At 38.9% G+C, this 18736-nt stretch overlaps 1 long non-coding RNA gene across 2 annotated transcripts in view; it reads left to right on the forward strand.

Annotated features, from left to right (window-relative positions):
- The window catches only part of LOC107206075, a 159902-nt gene that overhangs the window by 121112 nt on the left and 20054 nt on the right, over positions 1–18736 (forward strand). For both annotated transcript variants that reach the window (XR_001522255.3, XR_001522254.2), the window contains one exon: positions 10260–10554. This is a non-coding gene — a long non-coding RNA (uncharacterized LOC107206075). The remainder of the gene's footprint in view (positions 1–10259; positions 10555–18736) is intronic.

Genomic DNA, 18736 nt, shown 5'->3' on the forward strand with positions numbered 1-18736 from the left:
GAAAGAGAGTAGTTAGCATATCTAGTGCTCAGGGATGTAAGAGCAATTGCTTCCCCTACAGGATCAGCCCTCAAAGCTCCCTCAAATGGAAGGCAGTTTTCCATGAACATGTAAGCCTGAAATACTCAGATTGCAGCAAAATGCAGAATTGTGACTGTAGAAGAGAAAGGAATATACAAACTAAGTGCTACAGCATTTTGAGGCAAAGCCCTGAGCTATCAATGATTTGTTCTGTGCCAAGGATGTGGTATTTGCTGTATCTGGCATGTGCAGTTCCTCAGAGCTTAAATATGAAACATGGCCCTGCTTCTTTTCTCCATTTTTCACATTTTCAGTGTATAACATAGATGCACTTTGACTCCAACCTCTTTAACAGCAAGGGGCAATAAAAATAGGAGTTAATTGGTTTTTTTAAAAATATGATGTTTTCACTGATTGGAAGGGGCTAGATCAAGCTCTGCTAAGGCAAGAAATGACCCAGAGTATGGCAGGGTTAATAACTAGAAAGCTTTAAAGTAAAGAACACTGTGTTCTGAAAGATTTGGTGGTACTGCAGGTGGATGGTATGTGTGGAAAGTATGAAAGGTGACAGCTGGACAGTAAATTCATGCAGCTGAGGAGTTTCTTTGTTTTATGCTTGAATAGCATTTGGCTCAGTGGCATTTTGGTCTGTGACTGGCCTCATCATACAAATAAATGGACTGTTTTCTTTTTGGCCCTGAAGGGAACAGGCATGTGTTTGTGCTGCATATGTTATCTGAGCAGATTCAGACCCAGCATCACACTGTCACATCCAGGACAACTTCAGGTCAGAGCAGGGTTTCAACCAGATCCTTCCAAGTTGTTTTTGGTGACTTTGTGATCTAGCTGTGTCTTGATGCCCAGGGACAAAGGAGCCAGCTGGCAAAGGTCCTCGTCCACAGCCTTTCAAAATCTATTTTAATGGGCTTCAGGGAGATTTGAATTAAGGTTTTTAGGCTGAAGTTCCCACTGCTTGGTGCCAGTAATTGGGTCAGTTACTCCAAAGTGTTCAGTACTTAGGATTCTTGGAGAAGTCACCATATTTGTTTTTTCCAGAGAACCCAAAGACCTGTTACATTCAAGCTACAGGAAGACCAGTCACAAATGTGCTGTTTGCATCTGGGGGATGCAGCACTCTTAATTGTGCATCCTTCACATATGCTCCAGAAAATACTGATAATCATAAAATGTTCTCTGGTACTGATAAATACTGCTTTCACATACACAGCCTCAATAGATCTGATACATTTCTCAGGAGAGCAGAAAAAATTAGTTACACATACTGCATTTTCTTTCCTCCTTCCTACCTGTAAACAGAAAGCTACCAATTTCCTTTGCACTCTGGCAGGCTAGAAATTAATGGAGTAAATGCACATGCTGTTTTACTTTGCCAGAGACTGCCTTATACAACAGATTTTTACTCTGTAAGACAGATTTTGCTGTATTTGTGCTTTTTTCAACTCCCCCTGAGGAGTATTAACTCAAAGCAATCACAAGACACCCATCCTTGCCTGCTGCTTCTTGAACTGCTGTATCCTCTTCTTTGCTTCTTGCCTTTCTATTTGAAGCATTTTTTATTGTTTTTTTTCTTGATGAGGGAACAGCAGCAACCAAAAACATAAAAGGGTGTCTCCTTTCCTAAAATAATAACAATTTGATGTGAGAATACAAACACGTAGAACACTTCTGTTCACGTAGGATTTACTTTGAACAACTGTGTTCTTTCTACCCAAATGAAGATAGGTCGAGTGCTCTGTGAAGTACAGTACTGGAAAAGGAAGACGTGTGCACGCTTGGAAAATGCTGAGCTGCTTGTGAAGCTGTAGACACTGCATGTTTATGACTTGGTTTTCTAAGCAATCTCCAGAGCTTGAACGGATTACAGTGATATTTTAACAAGGCTGCTGGCATCCATCACCAGCTTTCACTTACTGAGAAAGCTGAAAGATGGAAGAATGTAATTATTTCCACATAAGCTAAATGCTAGTGCCGATTGTCACGAGAACTTTGATGCTTTAAACTTCTTCATCTTCTGAAGGCAAACAGGTAAGTCTCACAGGCTTCTCCTCCTGTGCTCGTTTTGGTGAGGGAGCAGGGGCTTGCAGGGGACCGGTGTCGAAGGGAAACGTGTTTGATATGAAGGCAAACTGTTTGTCTCTAGATTTTAAACATGCAGTGTAGCACATTGTCATTTTCTGTCTGTCGGGTTACAAATCCATTACCTAACAATAGCTGCTATTTCTTTCCATAGCCAAGATATGAATCTCACTCCAAATTAATCTGTAACTTTTATACATTTAATACTATTGGAAGAGAATGTGTATATCAACCATCTGTGCATACTGAAATACTCATTTCTAAATCTCTTTCAGTCATCCTAGAATTACTTCTAGATTGATTACTCTGGTTAAAATAATTTTATTTCATATGAAGAATGAAAAATTATGCATAGAATTGTACTTTCTAAAGATGATTTTTGTTGAAGAGTTTTTCCCTGAAAACACGATTTCCTGGTCTAAGATCTTTGGGCAGCTTACTTTTCAGATGAAGTCTGCATTACTGTAAAAAAACTGTGGTAAACAAGGGGTTTCCTATCTTTCAAGTGGGAATATAATAGCATCAAAAATAGATATTTCTTTCCCATTCACCCTTGAAAGAACACTTATTCTCTTTAAGTAATGGCACTGCTTGCTGTGCCTCTAGAGGTGAGGCTTCCTATCTGAAGACTTTTAACATAAAAGCCCTTATTACCATTTAGGGAAAAAATAAAAAGACCCTTTGACCATAAATAAGTTTTGTCTTAATTAAGTTTTGGTTTTTTGTCCTCTGAGAACATTTGCTATCTTATGTATTATTAGTATTGAAGGGCAAAAATGTTACACAATTCTCTAAGATTTTTGTTTACAAGAATGACTATCAGAGAAGGAAGCATTTTGAGTTAAAAATAAATATTAATAATTCTTATTTGCCTTCTTTAAAATATGGTTGTTTACAGAAAGAATTCATTTAAGCTCCATTTCCAATCTGGCTATGATAATTGAAACAAATCCTTCTGGCAGACACAATTATAAATAAACTTCTAAGAATAATTAGAAGTGTAATTAAGAGAAGACTGAGTTATTATCACTTTCTCCTCCGTATAATAATTCTGCATAAAAACATGAGAAATGGCTCTCATTAAAATCTCATAGCAGAGAAATCCACAGAAGGGAGTTAGACATTAAAACAAAGCATTCAAGATGTGCAAATACTGTGATTAATTAATTAAACAGAGACCAGCTCCAAGGAAAAGCCTGAAAGCAATTGGGATATTTAAGAAACAGATATATCATAAAGAGTTAACATGTTTGGGTTGGTTTTGATTTGTCTGGTTATGCTGTTTGCTTTTTTTTTAAGAGGAGGTAGCTCGGAGTACCTTGTGGATCTACGTTTGTGTATTTTGCTGGTATCATTTAACTCTGTGGAATCCTTCTGAATACCAGGACCTTATTCATCAGTAAAGCTCTCAAAATATCAATCATTCGAGTGACTATTTAGAAAGGACTTAAAGGAGCCTGGCAGAGGATTGCTGATGGAGATTTTACCCCCACCATCTAAGGGGCATTCTCTGTTGAACTTGAGAGACTTTCTGACCTGTTCCAAGTAACTTTCACCAGTAGGATGCTTACAGAGACACTTCTGCTAGTGGTGAACAAAACCAAACTGGATGCTGAGTCTTCTGTGAAGCCAAGAATGAACAGGCATTTGAGAGGTTTTACCCGTCAGAATACTGGTATTCTGAAGATCAGCTGTCTTCAGAATAGAAATGCCAGCAGCTACTTAAATTTGGCTTCTGTTGCGTTCCTCAAGGTGCTTTTATTCAAATACTGTGCAGTGTCATGACAACACCCATACTGTATATTATGGAACATTGAATAATGTTTAGGACTGTTTTGGCTGCTATGCAGCATTAATTCAAGCAGCATCCTGTGTAGTAATTAAGAGGTTTAGGTGTGAATAATATAAACATTCAGGTTATGTTACTTTTCTTAATGCTTGAATGTTAACCCAGGACAGGAAACCTCCACCTCTTTTGCTAAAGGTAAAAAAAAAAAAAAAAACCAACAAAACCAAAACCGAATAATAAAGATAAAGAAAGGTGGGGGAAAAGAAGAAAAAAAAAGGGGGGGGAGAGAGAGAAAATTTTGTTCTATGGTATTAAATAGTAATGTCATGTAATACACACCCAAGAGCTTAACAAAACTGTACTAGGACTAATTTAGCCCATGTCTGTCTAATCCTTCATTAGCATACTATTATTTTTTGCCCAGTGGGTATATTGCCTGTTGAGAAATAATGTGAATATTTATTCAGCAGTAATAACTGTTGCTCTTGAGAGCTTTTTTTGCCATGTGTGAACTTGCTTATCTAGAAAAGAATTTCAGGCAGATGATCACCCTTGGGATTCAACGTATTCACGCGTTGCGTGTCGTGTCTCTCTACACGGATGTACAGCAAGACTGCTGTTTTTCTAACGAGATTCCACTTTGAGCACAGACACTGCAAACCCATCATCCCTTCCCAGAGCATAGTACTTGTCTTCTGGAGTGGTTCAATGTAAGCACAGATCCAGTCCATTTCAGCAGCTTTAGAGGGGCAAGGCTGCTTCTATTTGGTGCAACAGGTTAAGCAGTTTCTGTCTGAGACTGGAGTAGTCTCCTAAGAATACAACTCAGCCATCCTTCCATAGAAATCAGGGAGCATTTTTCTAACTAATTCAGAGGATTAGGATAAAACTCTCTATTCTGACACCTAACTTGTGTTCAATTTCAATGACTTCCCCCCAAAAACATAACTGCCACTGCATAGTGCATGTACAAAATGGAAGTCTAGGTCGAGATACCAGTTTTCAAATGTGTTGAAATAATTAATTTCTATTTCTTTTGTATGCTAAGAAGTTAATTGAAAACCAGGTTTTCTTTTTCTAAAGAAAAATGATTCTTAGTGTATATATTTTCTGCAATGGAAATGGCTGCGCTACTAGCCAGGTAGTCACATTTTTGTGCATATATTTTTGATACAGCAGTATTGAAATTATATTTTTAGAGCTAGGGTGATGCCAGGAAGCAGTGTTATATTACTGGTACATAAAAATTTAAACTGAAGCTAACTCTTCAATGAACAAAAATTAGTACTGCAATTGATTATACTCACTACACTGATGTAAATTAAGGATGATTTCATTGCAATCAATGAATGTAAGAGATTTACTTTTCCATAAATGAAATACAAGTTGGATCCACCAATATTTATTTCAGACTAACTAATGAAAGTATGAACAAACCCAACAATTATCAAACACAAGCTGTAACCTTTTATCATTCTTCAGTCAGTTGGCAGTTAAGTTGCAGTAAAGCAGCATTTCTTTAAAAAGAAAGAGACTAAAAAATCTTCAATGTTTTTCATTTTACTAGCTTTACCATTTACTTACCACATACTATTTTCTTAGTGTTTTCAGTTTTTGACAACTATGGTATCCTAGTCTGATTTGCATTGATGGAAAAAAGAAGAGACCAGTTGCCACATAGAATATGGAAAATAATTATTACACTAATAATAAATTTAAAATATGTTAAAAATAGAATTTACTAATGCTAAATAGTCTGCAAATAGATGGAAATATGTGTACATCCTCTGTCATGCTTTGGATATTTTTTTTTGAATGAAGGTCTATTTCTTATGATTATATTTTTCAATTAATTGTCGATGACCTGGAAATTCACTCACTGGAGCTCAGACTCTCTTGCTTGTATTATGGCATTTAAACTAAAAAGGCAAGAAATCTATTCAGTTGTTTGTGCTGTAATTGACTAAATAGCAAATGTGACACAGGATATTGAAAGGTCAAAATGAGAAGCATGCCCAGAGCACTTATTTGCAAATAATTTTCACTAGTTTTTAATCAAAATTTGGTTAATAATTGAATTATACCTTTTATTTTATATGTTAAATAATTTTCATTATCTGGGCACGTCTTTGTATTTCTGTTAAAATTACTGTATCTTTTACATACAATACTGTGTTTAAAAATCTAATTCGCTTCTCAGATGACAGATACTGGAAAAGGTGAGGCTTGCAAGGAATAAAAAGATAGTTTTCATAGTATTAAGCTGTGATTGTGATGAAATGTCTGGACCATATTGTGGCAGGCAGCTGGGTCAGCTGGGGAGGAGGTTTCCTGTGTCACTTGGTGGCCTCTGTGCTGAGCTGTGAGAAGGCACCTGCTGCTGCCAGGCACTGCAGAAAGCGGTCTGAGCACACAGAGAGCAAGGCTGGTACATCTCTTCTTCCAGCTCTCTGGTCTTCCCTGCTCCTGGCTTGCAGGATGATTCCTGAGAGATTTTTCTGCTTCAAATTCTTACAGGTCTGACAGTCTGTGCCCCAACTCCCAAGCTGCCAGGGGCCTCTGCTGTGCTTCAGGGTAGAGGAGAGTAATTGCCCAGCACAGTAAGGAGCCATCCACCCTGGCTGTCCTCTGTCCCTGCAGCACAGGCATCCTCTCACTCCAGAGAAAGGCACTGTTTCCCTGGCCTCAGCCACCACTTTGTGCTTGCTGCAGCACTCCCTTGCCTTTTTCAAATGCCATCTTTCTACCTGGCCCTTACCTACACTCTGGACTAGAACATATTGCAAGAAGTGTCTTTTTCCTTCCCATTTGTCTCCCTGGGGACTCTCTCTCTATCAGGTCCTGGCAATAGAGTCTAAGATCAGAAGTGGGCTTCTGCCTAAGTTGGTGCCATGGCTTGTTTCACATCCCCGTTATTTTGGTGCCCAAGGTCCTGCAGAGGGATCCTGTCTGGCTCAAGGGCTTTACCATGGAGAGTGCTGCTGGGTTTCCTTGGGACACCAGCTGTGCCATCCCCTCAGGGAATGAGGGCTGTCTGGTCCTAGCTTGCTCTGGTCCTTAGGCTCACAGGACACCTCTTTTCTCAAAGAGGATAACACTACTATTGAAAGGATAATAAGGTGGGAAGAGAAAAGATACATAAAGAATAGAATAGGATTAGAACATATGCATTAGTGAGCCTTTTCAATGAATAATAAAAAGCATATGAGATTAAATTCAAGTCTTGTGTGAGTGAGAGATACTGCTTTCTGTAAGAGACTGAATTTTATTTAAGCAGCCTTGCATTTCCTAAAAAAAGGGGTGAGAAGTTGCACAAATATTGACATCTGCAAACCTACCTCTCCTAAATTTTTTTAATAATCTGATAGCTCTTTCTTACATGCTAGTTTCCGTTCATTTTGAAATCACCTATTGTTGACTTCCTTTCTTTTCTATGGTTGTTTTGTTTTACTGTTTTGCCCTTCAAAATGCCCTTCCCTAAAACTTCTAATGATATTTTCTCCACTACAAAGAATTTCAACAGTGTTTGGTATTCTGCCTTGTAAAAATAAAGTACAAAACAAAGCACATTAAAATATTAATACTTTGTTGTCACACTTTTTAAAGATTGTACTGTTGGGGATAAAACAGGCACCAGCATGAATGTAAAGGAGTAATAGTGGAAAGATAAAACAACTACAACTTATCATGCTGAAAGAATTTCTTTACTATGTGTTTGGTGAAATACATTCATATAGACTTAATAATTCCTTTGCAAGAATTTGTGAAATTCCTCCACCTCTCTTTGTTCCCTTAGTCTAAATGTTCCCATATTTCTCTGGATGTTGTGCTTGGGGGATAAGTAATTCCCAGTACATGCTCATATCAATAAACATATTGGATAAACTGAATATGTTCTGCAATCTGCTTCATACAGCAGCTCTGCTAACAGGATCTCATGGTTCTTCCTGAGCTTTGAATATATGTGGAGCATCTGGCTTTGCTAAGAAAATAAGGCTAAACTGTAGATCTTTCTTTATAAAGCATTAAATCAGTGTGGTGCTAAGCTACTGTCAGAAAAGTAACTCTCCTCCTGAAGATAACATGTCCCTTTTCACAAAGACCTGGTGTTTTCCACTTAAATAGGGCTTACTAGATATAGGTTGGAGTTTTTCAAGGGGAGAATTAGATAATTCTGCTCTGTGACTGCAAGCTAAGGCAGTTCTCAGGGCCTTGCTCTTTAACTTATCCTATCACTATAACAGAATAAAAAGCTGATCTGGCTCAGGTCTTTGACAGTAATCTTGTGTGAGCAGTTTGGCCAAGATCTAGTGTTGTACTTACTGCCAGGTCACGGGGAGAGAAATCTTGAGGTCTTTTCATTTCTTACATCTTACCTGTGCATCAGAAAGACAGCTTAGTCAGTGCTGAACAAATGCCATGATCCGACTGAGGATTTATACACCACAAGGGAAATGTCCTCTTTTGGACACTGTGGTGTTTTGAGGAGTTCTTTCAGACAGACTCCAGAGCCACAGAAGTCAGTGGAAGCACAAATTGCAGGGGTCAGGCCCTGCTCAGGGTCCATCCCCTTGGCATCAACCTGGCAGAAATCCTCTGTGTTCCTCCTACTGAGCCATCAGTCGAGGCACTCTAGGAGTGCCCTTTGAGCCAGCTCCAGTTACTCAGTTATACCATCTCTTTTGTGGACCAAAACTAAATGGCCTCTTTGCTGCTTCGCTCTTCCATGGAATTTAAATGTATCAGTTAAGGCAATTATAAGGTTTTGTCAGAAATATCCCTTTAGCAGTATCAAAAACAGTGTCAAAGACACCTAGGCAATTCCTCTGCATGGTGGTTCTTGTTTATAGTGCAACCTTTTAGGCAGAAAATTGCCGGCTCTGTCTGAAGTTCAACATGAGGTCAGGAATAAGCAATAGTTACTGTTATTGCAGGGACAGAGCTTAAGTGGCCACATGTTCAACTAAAAACTCACATAAGATTGGAGCAAATGACATGAAGCTCTGTCAGAGGAGGTTTAGATTGGGTATTAGAAAGAAGTTCTTCACCCAGAGGGTGGTTGAGCACTGGAACAGGATCCCCAGAAGAGTGGTCACAGCATCAGCCTGACAGAGTTCAAGAAGCATTTGGACAGGGCTCTCAGGCACATGGTGGGATTCTTGGGGATGCCTTGTTCAGGGCCAGGAGCTGGGCTTTGATGATCCCCGTGGGTCCCTTCCTATTCAGGATATTCTATGTTTCCGTGATAACCATGGGACTTGTCATTTTAACATCTTGCAGATGATTGCTTTTCAGAAGGCGGCTACACCACCCTGATTCGATGTGTGTCGACACAGCTGGTTGGGTTTCCAGCCCTGCTGGCCCGGGCACCCCAAGCAGGGTGGCAGAGGGGCACTGCTGTCAGTGTGAAGTCAGGCTGCTCTCTCTCCCGAGTCCTGCCAGTGCAACACAGGCTGGGGGAGCATCCCACCTCTTCTCCCTCTTGCACTACTGAGGGCTCCTTCCTTTTCCTTGCAAAGCTTCTCTGCAGGGCAGCTGAGGACGTCCGGGTAGGGTGAGTGATCCCAGGAGGAGGAGAGGAGGGGGGGACCATCCCCTCTGCTGCTGCTGCTGAAGCTGTGCTGGAACCGGAGCCGTCGATGTGGCTCCCCAGAGTTAGTTGCTCAGCAACCAGAATCAATTAATATGCTTTGCAGAAAGTGCAGGGGAAGCCCGAGCTGCTGTCAGCGAGCAGGCAGGAGGCTGAGGGTGACTCAGGATCCCACTCCTGCCTGACACCCATTTGGTCCCACCCCATCTTCTCCAAGCACTCCGTTAGCCACCGTTCTTTTCCCCTTTCTCTTTCCCTATGGGACTTAACGCGTGTGTCCCCGAATTCTTCAGGCAAAGTACCTCATTGCTCAAGAAGCCTCCTGCTTCAAGGCTTTTGCTTTTAGATCTGATTTGTATTTTTTGTTTTTTTGTCAGATTTTCTTCAACACTTTTCTAGAAATTCTAATATTCATGTTCTTTGGGAAGGGAGAGGGATAAGCTGGTGTTTTTGTCAGATGGTTTTAAAGATGTCTCAGGATGAAAAGGGTTGTTTGGTAGTACACAGTTGAGAAGCAGCAATGAAAATGCATCATGTGTAAATTGGGAAAGTTTTTCCTCTTCCTTTGTTACAAATGATCAGCACTGCATATGTGAGACTAAGGAGGTAGTACTGATCATTGTGAAACACCAAGATAATAGAGTAAATGAGGGGGTGTTGCGGGATTTTTATATCTTCTCCTTTTCAGTGTAGTAATTTCAGGGCTTTGGTAAGGTATTATTTTCTTTTTTTCTTTCTTTCTTTCTTTGATTTTCTTTGGAGTCCCTCTGATGACACCGCGAATCTGGGAATGAAGAACTTCTTAGAGCTGATTGGAAATGGCATTGCGGAGCTGAAACTTAACTGGAGGAAATATATCTCCTGAAGAAGAAAATATAATGCACTGTAAGGATCTGTCTTCTGGTGAAAAATCCAAGCCTAGAGAAAACTTGTCCGCTTTCTTAGGAAGAATGGGTTGGACAATTTTCTTCAGTTCCAAAGGATATCTGAATGCCATGCTGAGCTTAATCTCTGCAGCATGCTCTGTGCTTCTCATCTCCTCCTGATGCACTGCATGGTAAGGCCTTTTTCCTTCCTTTCAATAATAACTATCTTTCTGATGTGGTGAGAGGTATAAAATAATAGCAAGAGTGAAATGAAAATTGAAAAAATGTACAAATGTAACAAAAGAATGTTTGCTTGCATGGTTTTTTTCAGGAGCAAGTGTCCTGATTACTGCAGCAGCTTTGTAAGATCATTTCTGTCTTTCTCCCTTGCTTTGTGATAGTGTGTATGTGTTTGTGTGTGTTTGTGCACACCTGTGCTGTCATTTGCACTTGGACTGGAACATCTGCAGCTGTATTGTACATATATTCCATGCCAAAGAGGATGTTTAGGAATTTGCTTTGACATTTCTCTCTCTTTTTCCCTCCCTCCCTCCATTCCCCTCCTCCTGCCTCCTCCTTCTTTTGCTCTGTTTCTCTGGGGTCACGGTTCTATACCTTCCCTGCACCTCGGTCATGCACTGACCACTAGAAGGCAAAAATGGGAGGTAAAGGAAATCCTATATCAATGCAAGAATGGTTCTGAATAATATTCTTTTAGTAAATAAAGCTACAGAAAGGTTTTCAATGTCTGCAATACTGTCAGGTACAAAAGATTTGTTCTGTTTTGTTTCCATGGGAAACAACTATCAAGTGCAGACTTGGATGCTGTGTTTTAGAAGCAGTGGGAGACAGATCCTCTTATACATGTCAGAAAGATGAAAATGACCACTGTGAATTATTACCCAGGTCATAAAATAAACAAATCTAGTATGGGATGTTCTCACATCGAGTAATTTTTGCTATGTATTAGAGAAGCATTGAGAATTATTAGAAGTACCTTCAGTGGGTATTGCAAGATATTTTTTTTAATAGCTGTAATATGGTTTTGTCTTCCTGGATGAAAGGTGCTAGGGGAGTGCAAGGAGATGTAACTACCTGACTTAGAAATACTTAGGGTCATTGTCAAGAAATTGCTAAGCAGATCAGGAATTGCACAACTGAGATGGAAGAACAGATTTCTTTTCCAGGAACACTGGTTTATTTGCATCTCTGTTTCAGAAATTAGGGTAGTACTAAAAGGTGATACAGTGGTGATGTGAAACATATTTTCTTAAGCATCCTGGTTGATCACTGAGTTTGGAAAGTTGAGAGGTTCTTGAGTAAACTGTGGTAAGGGCCTGCCTCCACTCTGAGGACAACCCCTTGGAAATCTGACTGCTTTTGATGGAGCTGGAAAAGATCAGGAGCAGGTTTGTGTGGCAGCTGTCATGGATTGTGCAGCTGGCTATGGAGATGACAGGTTCCTGACAGCAGGTTTTCAGGATGGGAAGGATAAATAAAGCCAAATCACAAGAGCCAGGCCACAGCAGGACTCATGAACAAGAATTAGAGCAAAAGATGTAATTTTGTGGTAGTTCCTAATAAATCTCCTCCTTGTATGATGGAGGATTCCATAAGGCAGTTTTTAAAGAGAGAATAGTAATGCAACTTCTTAAAATCACTGCAGCAGGAGGAAGCACAGATGAAAAAACACATTGTAGCATGGCAATATTTCAACAGGGTTCAGAGGAATTGATTTTAGGAGTAAAGGTTCAAAACACATACACCTGTGCATTGAAGCAGAATTTTTGTGTATTTTACTGTCTAAAATGTGACTAGTGTAAGAACCAATAAGCAAAACTGAGGAAGAACAACACAACCCATAAATGTCATCTTCACTGTCAGAGAAAATCTCTCACTTGTAGAAGTCATCCCCTCAACTCTTTATGTGAACAAGGACTGCATCCTAAATTCAAGTTGCCCATTGCAAACCTCTCCTCTCATCAGCAGTTCTATGTCAATCAGTGGAACAACTTGCATGAATGTTTTTGTTTAACCTCAGCTGGAAACTAAACACTGCAGGGCTGCTTGCTCACTCCCCCCTGGTGGGATAGGAGAGAGAACCAGAAAAGTAAAAGTGAGAAAACTCATGGGTAAGACGAAGACTCTTTAGCAGGTAAAGCAAAAGCCACACACATTCAAGCAAATAAAGCAAGGAATTAATTCACCACTTCCCATGGCAGGTGTTCAGTCATCCCTGGAGCCAGGCTTCCATTATGTGTAATGGTTACTTGGGAAGACAAATGCCATAATTTTGAACATTCCTTCTCCCTTTTTCCTTTGTCTTTCCCCTGTTTTATACACTGTTTTACATGTTCAAATGACACCATATAGTACAGAATATCCCTTGGGTCAGTTTGGGTCATCTGTACCAGCTGTGTTCCCTCTCAATCCCCCATGCAGCCTCAGCCCAGTCTCTGGTGGGGTGGGATGAGAGACAGCAAAGGCCTTGGCACTGTGGAAGCTCTGCTCATCAAGAGCTAAAACATCTCTGTATTGTGAATATGTTTCTGGCACCAAACATAGCCTCATACTAATTACTAGAAAGAAAATTAACTCTCTTCCAGCTAAACCCATCACATTCTCTGTTCCTTATTCTACTCCATTTACATTGTGTTCAGGTACTACACTATCCAATACATCTTCATTAACCAAACCCCTTCCCATCTTTATATATATTATGCAGATATCCCTCCCTCAGTCTATGGACCACCCTTGTAAAACATCCAGAAATGTCCACAAAATCTCTGTTCATCTCATTTAGTCCATGACTTTGGGCTCCATCTCTTACAGTGCTCACGCAGAATGGGAGCGGTCAAAACTAGCACAGTGAGTAAGAACTACTCATGTGAATAAATTCTAAAATATTTTACAAGACCATGCTCTTTGATTGTCATGGCAACAGATTTATGAGTCTTCAGGCATAATTTGGATTTCCCTTCTAAACAAAATCATTTTTCTTTTTACCTATGCAAATCTTTTGCCTTATAATTAGAGCAAGAAAAATAGGTTAATTACATTCCTAAAGATCATGCAACTGTACAGATACATTGTTAGAGAAAAACTATCAGAGTATGCAAAAATTTACCTTTATTAGCAGCCTCCAAATCGAAACAAAGTGTATTCTTATTGGAAACATTCATTGCCTTATTATTTTTCTGACAGTAGTAACATTGCTACTGGGTATTGTCAATTTTTCCAGGAACCCATCCTGTGTTCATTTGAAGCACCACTGATATTACAAAATGCTCACTATTATTAGGTTCAAGGATACTTACCCAGCTTTTTACAACATTAAATATGTTCATTTTTTTAGTTAATACATGATGTTTAGCTCTTTAGTTGATCCAGGAACGTTTATCTTTACAGTATAGAAACACAATATGAAACCATAATTACAGTAAACTTGCTACAGAATATAGATATTTATTGAAACAGAAGGATAAAAAAATCATCTGGGTTTTATTTCCCTGTGCAATTTTGCATGCTTATAAATGTCTGTATTATTAGAATATATATTACATAACAAGCAATACTTAATTAACTGCTGTTTGTAAAGAACAGTTACTTTTTGCATAGGATTTTTTTTCCATGGGGTTATGCATTAAAAGTAGAAAGAAGAATATTACAAAAAACAAGGATAGTTGCTTAATATGCGTCCAGCACACTAATGCAGTAATAGGTTCATTTGTTTATTTTATCTCCATAAGATACATAGTGAGAATAGTGAATTATTTTCTAAAGAATGTGTTATTTTGAAAGAGAAATGTTTACATGATACAGGGTGTCCGTTGTCTTTAGCATACATTACTGCCCATGATTTGCTGTGATTTAAGACACTTTAGTAAAATTTTAAACAATTTAAAAACTTGCACAGCAGCTGCAGTTGGCTTTCTCTGTCAATTCTAAAGCAAGTAAAATTAGTAATTTCTTTTTCTTTTACGATACTTATAGTAAAGGTTTGATGCTGAGAACACCTGTATTTCATTTCTATCCACTGAGCTATTTCTTTAGATAAAGAGTATGAATTAAAACTTGAACCATCTGCATTTTCAGGGAAGTTATACTGAGCAGTGGAAATATTTTCCACACCTGCAGCAACTATTTCCAGTCAAGAAATATGTGGCACATAAGAAGTTCCTGTATCCAAAATGCCTTCAGCTATCTTGATTCAAAATCCAGCAGAAACCTGATTTTTGAAAGGCCTGCTAAAAAGCAAAACAAATCCCAAAAGAAACTTGAAGTTTTGTTAAGTGTAAATGTCCATAGAAATAATATTTCTAGTTAAATTAATTTCAGTTGATCAGCATCTGTGTTTTACATAAATTAGGGTAAAAAATGGAATGTTTGTTAAAAATGATTGATTTAAAATCAATATGTTTGGAAATACTGATGTCAAAATGACACAAGATTTCATTTTGACATTTTTAATCAGCCTCCAGTTTGTTTAAAGAAAGTGCACTGATACCTGTTTATCTGTTTTTCACAGTGAAATTTTGTAACTTTTTTTTAACAGGAAAGTGTTTTGTTGTGAATTTTTTCACTAGATTTTTTTACAGCTGTCTCAATATTTACTGGCTCTCACAAGTCATTCCTTTACCTAGAAGCTTTCTGAAGGGTCATCTTTAGCACTACATATTGCCTAGCCCCTATTACTGATACTAAGCAGCAGTTCTCACCAGGTCTATGATAGAACATAATCTCTGATGGCAATTCCCTCCTTTAATTCTTCTCATGTCTTCAAAAAAAAGCAGGTCTCTATTTTTCTGAGTTTTACAGATACCAGAAGTAGTACTTTTTACTACAAAAGCCTTCAAGAGGCCTTCAAAAGGCATGCAAGGAGTAGAATTAATCGAATATTAATATCCTTATTAAATAGATAAGGAACTGAGCAACAAAGAAACTGCCCAAAGCTATACTGGCAAGGGAAGAGTTCGGAATTGAACCCAAATGTCCTTATTCTCAGTTCATCACTGTCCCTGCAAGGTTGGTCTTCATTTTGTGCATTTCTTTGCTTAATGACTTATATCTGGACTTTTAAGTTAATACTAGCTGAAGTATCAAATGTGAAAGGGAATTACTGATGCATACTTCCTTTCCAGTCTGACACAGTTGTCCTAAAAATTCTCTTTTCTCTCCTGAGCCATTCTGTTTGAATGTAACCATTAATTATGTAATTGCTTTACTACACAGGGGAAGTAGATCCTGTATTAAACAGAAAGTTACTAAATATAAACACCCTAAACATGCCATATGGGTTCTGGGGGATGTACATACGTACCTGTTTATGTTGTCAGGGCTTTGGGAGAGCTGTGGGGCTATGCACTGGTTTTGAAGGCTCTTGGTAAATTAATCAAATTTCAATACAGAAAAAAATCCAGTTAAAACATGAAAAGAATGATGATTTGCTGTCTAGAATCCCCACAAGTCATTATGAATACAGTGGTTGTGGAGAAAAGAGGTGAAAGAGAGCATATGATACCTAGAAGTGATTATTATTAACCCCTGTATGCCTCCTCTATCCAAGGTAATCCTTCAGTTTTGTATCCTTTTTATGATAAATGAAAAGATGGTTTGTATGGAAAATTCTGAAAGTCTTTTCTAGCTAAGCTGGCAACTTTTTTCCATTAAACTTTGGATATTAAAGTACATAAAGGTGTTTAAGTTCAAGTACATGCTGGTGCTTAAGAACTTAATGTATCACATGGCCTCTACTTATTTTTTAAGCCAGAGGGAGTAAATATCTTTGAGGATCTGACCATGGGATTCATAATACTTGCATATTTTCCACAACATTAGAAATCAGGAAAGTAAATCCAATTGTTGTAGTTGGGTTATTACTGAACTTGAACAGGTAAAGTGGTTTTTATTTGGCTAAGAAATATTGAAGAACTGAAGTCCATCAACATAAATAATGAAAAATAAATAATGAATTTCATTCATTTTAAGAGCCTAAGAGGATATTGATGCAGTCCATATTCATAACTTCTGAATTCTGAAAATTTGTGATTTATCATTTTATGCATATGTCTTTAGATACTGAAAAGCAACACTTTCTCCTCTATGTGAAAGAGTGATACATTTGATGAGAAAAATTAGGACTTTATTTTGACACATTCCAAAGCTTAGCAATATTGTCTGCAAAGTGAGATTTTACTGAACTATGTTAAAAATACCAGAAGCTTTTCTTTAGGAAAGACAAGCCTAATATTTGAAAACAAAACCATGTAACTTTTTGAATGGGAAAGCTGGTGATAAGACCGTCTAAGAGCTCTGTATTGGAATTCCTTTTTTTGCCTTGCATCTAAAAAAACACTGGGTAAAAGGCTTTTTGTTCAGGTGTTCACAGTAAATGTAACTTTCCAGTGAATACAGAAGCACTACAAAATACTTAGCAAGAGAAGGTAGGATTTCAGAAAGCATTTAAAGAATGGTTGAAAGTGACTCTTAATGGATGACCACAATGGGCCTCAGGATAGTATTGTTTCTGTGCTGCTGAGCACAGTACTCGTCCTCTATATGTATTAATGAAAGCTAGAAAACAAACCTTTCTATAAGAAAGATTTTCAGTAATGTCCTACCCATCTGGTGTGGGGTCCTGTGACCTCATTCCATAGTAAATGCACCAAAATGCTCTGAAGCCTGGCACAGCTGATGGGCTCTGAAAACACTGCTGTGCCAGTGTTTGACAATCTACAATGTACCTGCTCCTCTGGAGCTGTTCTGAGTTATTTTTGGCTCAGTATAAAGGTAATGGCATCTTTGACATTACTTAATGTTATGTTCAGCATGTTTTAATGTGTCATTTCTCTGGGAACACCCTGACTGTGTAACATGATGTACTTCATTGCATGGTTTTAGTATCATGAGCACTTTAGAGGGGATTGAGGAAGGGCTGGTCTATTACTTCTGTTCCTAATTGTTATGCCACAAATTCCACATCTCTTCATGTACTTCCAAAAGGAATTTTAAGGGATCACTGCTGTCTTTCAGTCTAGTTGTTGGCCCCACCCTGAAAACCATGCAATGGATGTTTAACAGTGAAGGATCCCAAGTATCTGCTCCATTCCTCACTGAATTTTAGTAAATACCACAAATCACAGCTGCAATGTTTCAAAAAAGGAGATGGATCAAAAGCATCACTAAAAAAACAAAAAAAGCCAAACATAAGTTGACCATGTGTAATGTCACAGAGAGAATCCTACAATTGTTTTGCTGAATCTATCTCCAAATTCATTTGTGAGCTCTCATCTGGCTTGCAGCAGATGCTATGGGTACATGAAGAAGGCACACCAAATGGGCATCATGGGGATTTTAATGTCAGGAACACTAATGTTCCTTACCTCACAAACTCTTCCTACCCACAGCCTTTGCTGCACCTTCACATGGAGGTGCAGCAACCTCCCTGTAGAAATCAAGTTGCATGTGAAGAGAGAAGTAACCTTTCTGAGTCTCTCCAGGTTAAGCATGTGTGAATATGATGCAAACAGACAGGATCAATAAGCAATTTCCTTCATAAAACAGAGACCTCCAGTTAAAATCAGTTAAAAATTTTTACCAAGTTACAGCACATGAATTACTGTAGATCTAAAGAATCTGGCATCCTCTCCTCCTTGCCCACATGTCTCTAGCAGATGCTTGTACAGATTCATCTTCCTTTGTTCCTTTTTGTGTCTATCTCAGTCCACATGGGCATACATGGTTAAACCCCATGACAGTGCATCCGGGTACATCCATGCATTGCATGTGGGTAAAAACCAAGATTATTATCCCTTCAGTGCATACATGCACGTGTTCCTCCTGTGAGGGGTCACACGTGAGGGATCACACCCTGTCCTGCCTCTCCAGAGACCTGATCTCTCGGTCCCCCATGGCTTACAGACAGCTCCTCAGCCCTCAGTAATACTGCTAAGACCAGATTTCTCAGATCCATAAATGATGTGTGCACAAATCATGTGTCTCATGTAATTAAAAAAACCAGCCAGCATGGCCTCATGGCCAAGTGCCACTTTGTCTCTAGGTCTGTGAGCTCTGTCAGTATGATCTTATGGGCTGTATTCATCACAGATCCTGCCTGCTCCTCAATGCGAACCCCAGCCCTGTGCTCAGAATTCAGTTGTCACTCATATGATGATTGCTGCTCTTTTATAATGTGATCCCATTGAGGTGAGCTGAGATGCTTTGGGTAGCTGTTTGGGTAGGGAAATCACAACCAGGTAGGACTTTTCCACTTCAGCTGCTTGGTTTGCTGTACGCTTTGGGACTGAAATGCAGTATGAACACACCCGTGTCCTCAGTGCCGGGGTGAGAGCTGCCATCCTACTTGTGATTGTC

Source organism: Parus major, chromosome 5 (genome assembly GCF_001522545.3).
Source record: "Parus major isolate Abel chromosome 5, Parus_major1.1, whole genome shotgun sequence".
In the NCBI taxonomy this organism is placed as follows: domain Eukaryota; kingdom Metazoa; phylum Chordata; class Aves; order Passeriformes; family Paridae; genus Parus; species Parus major.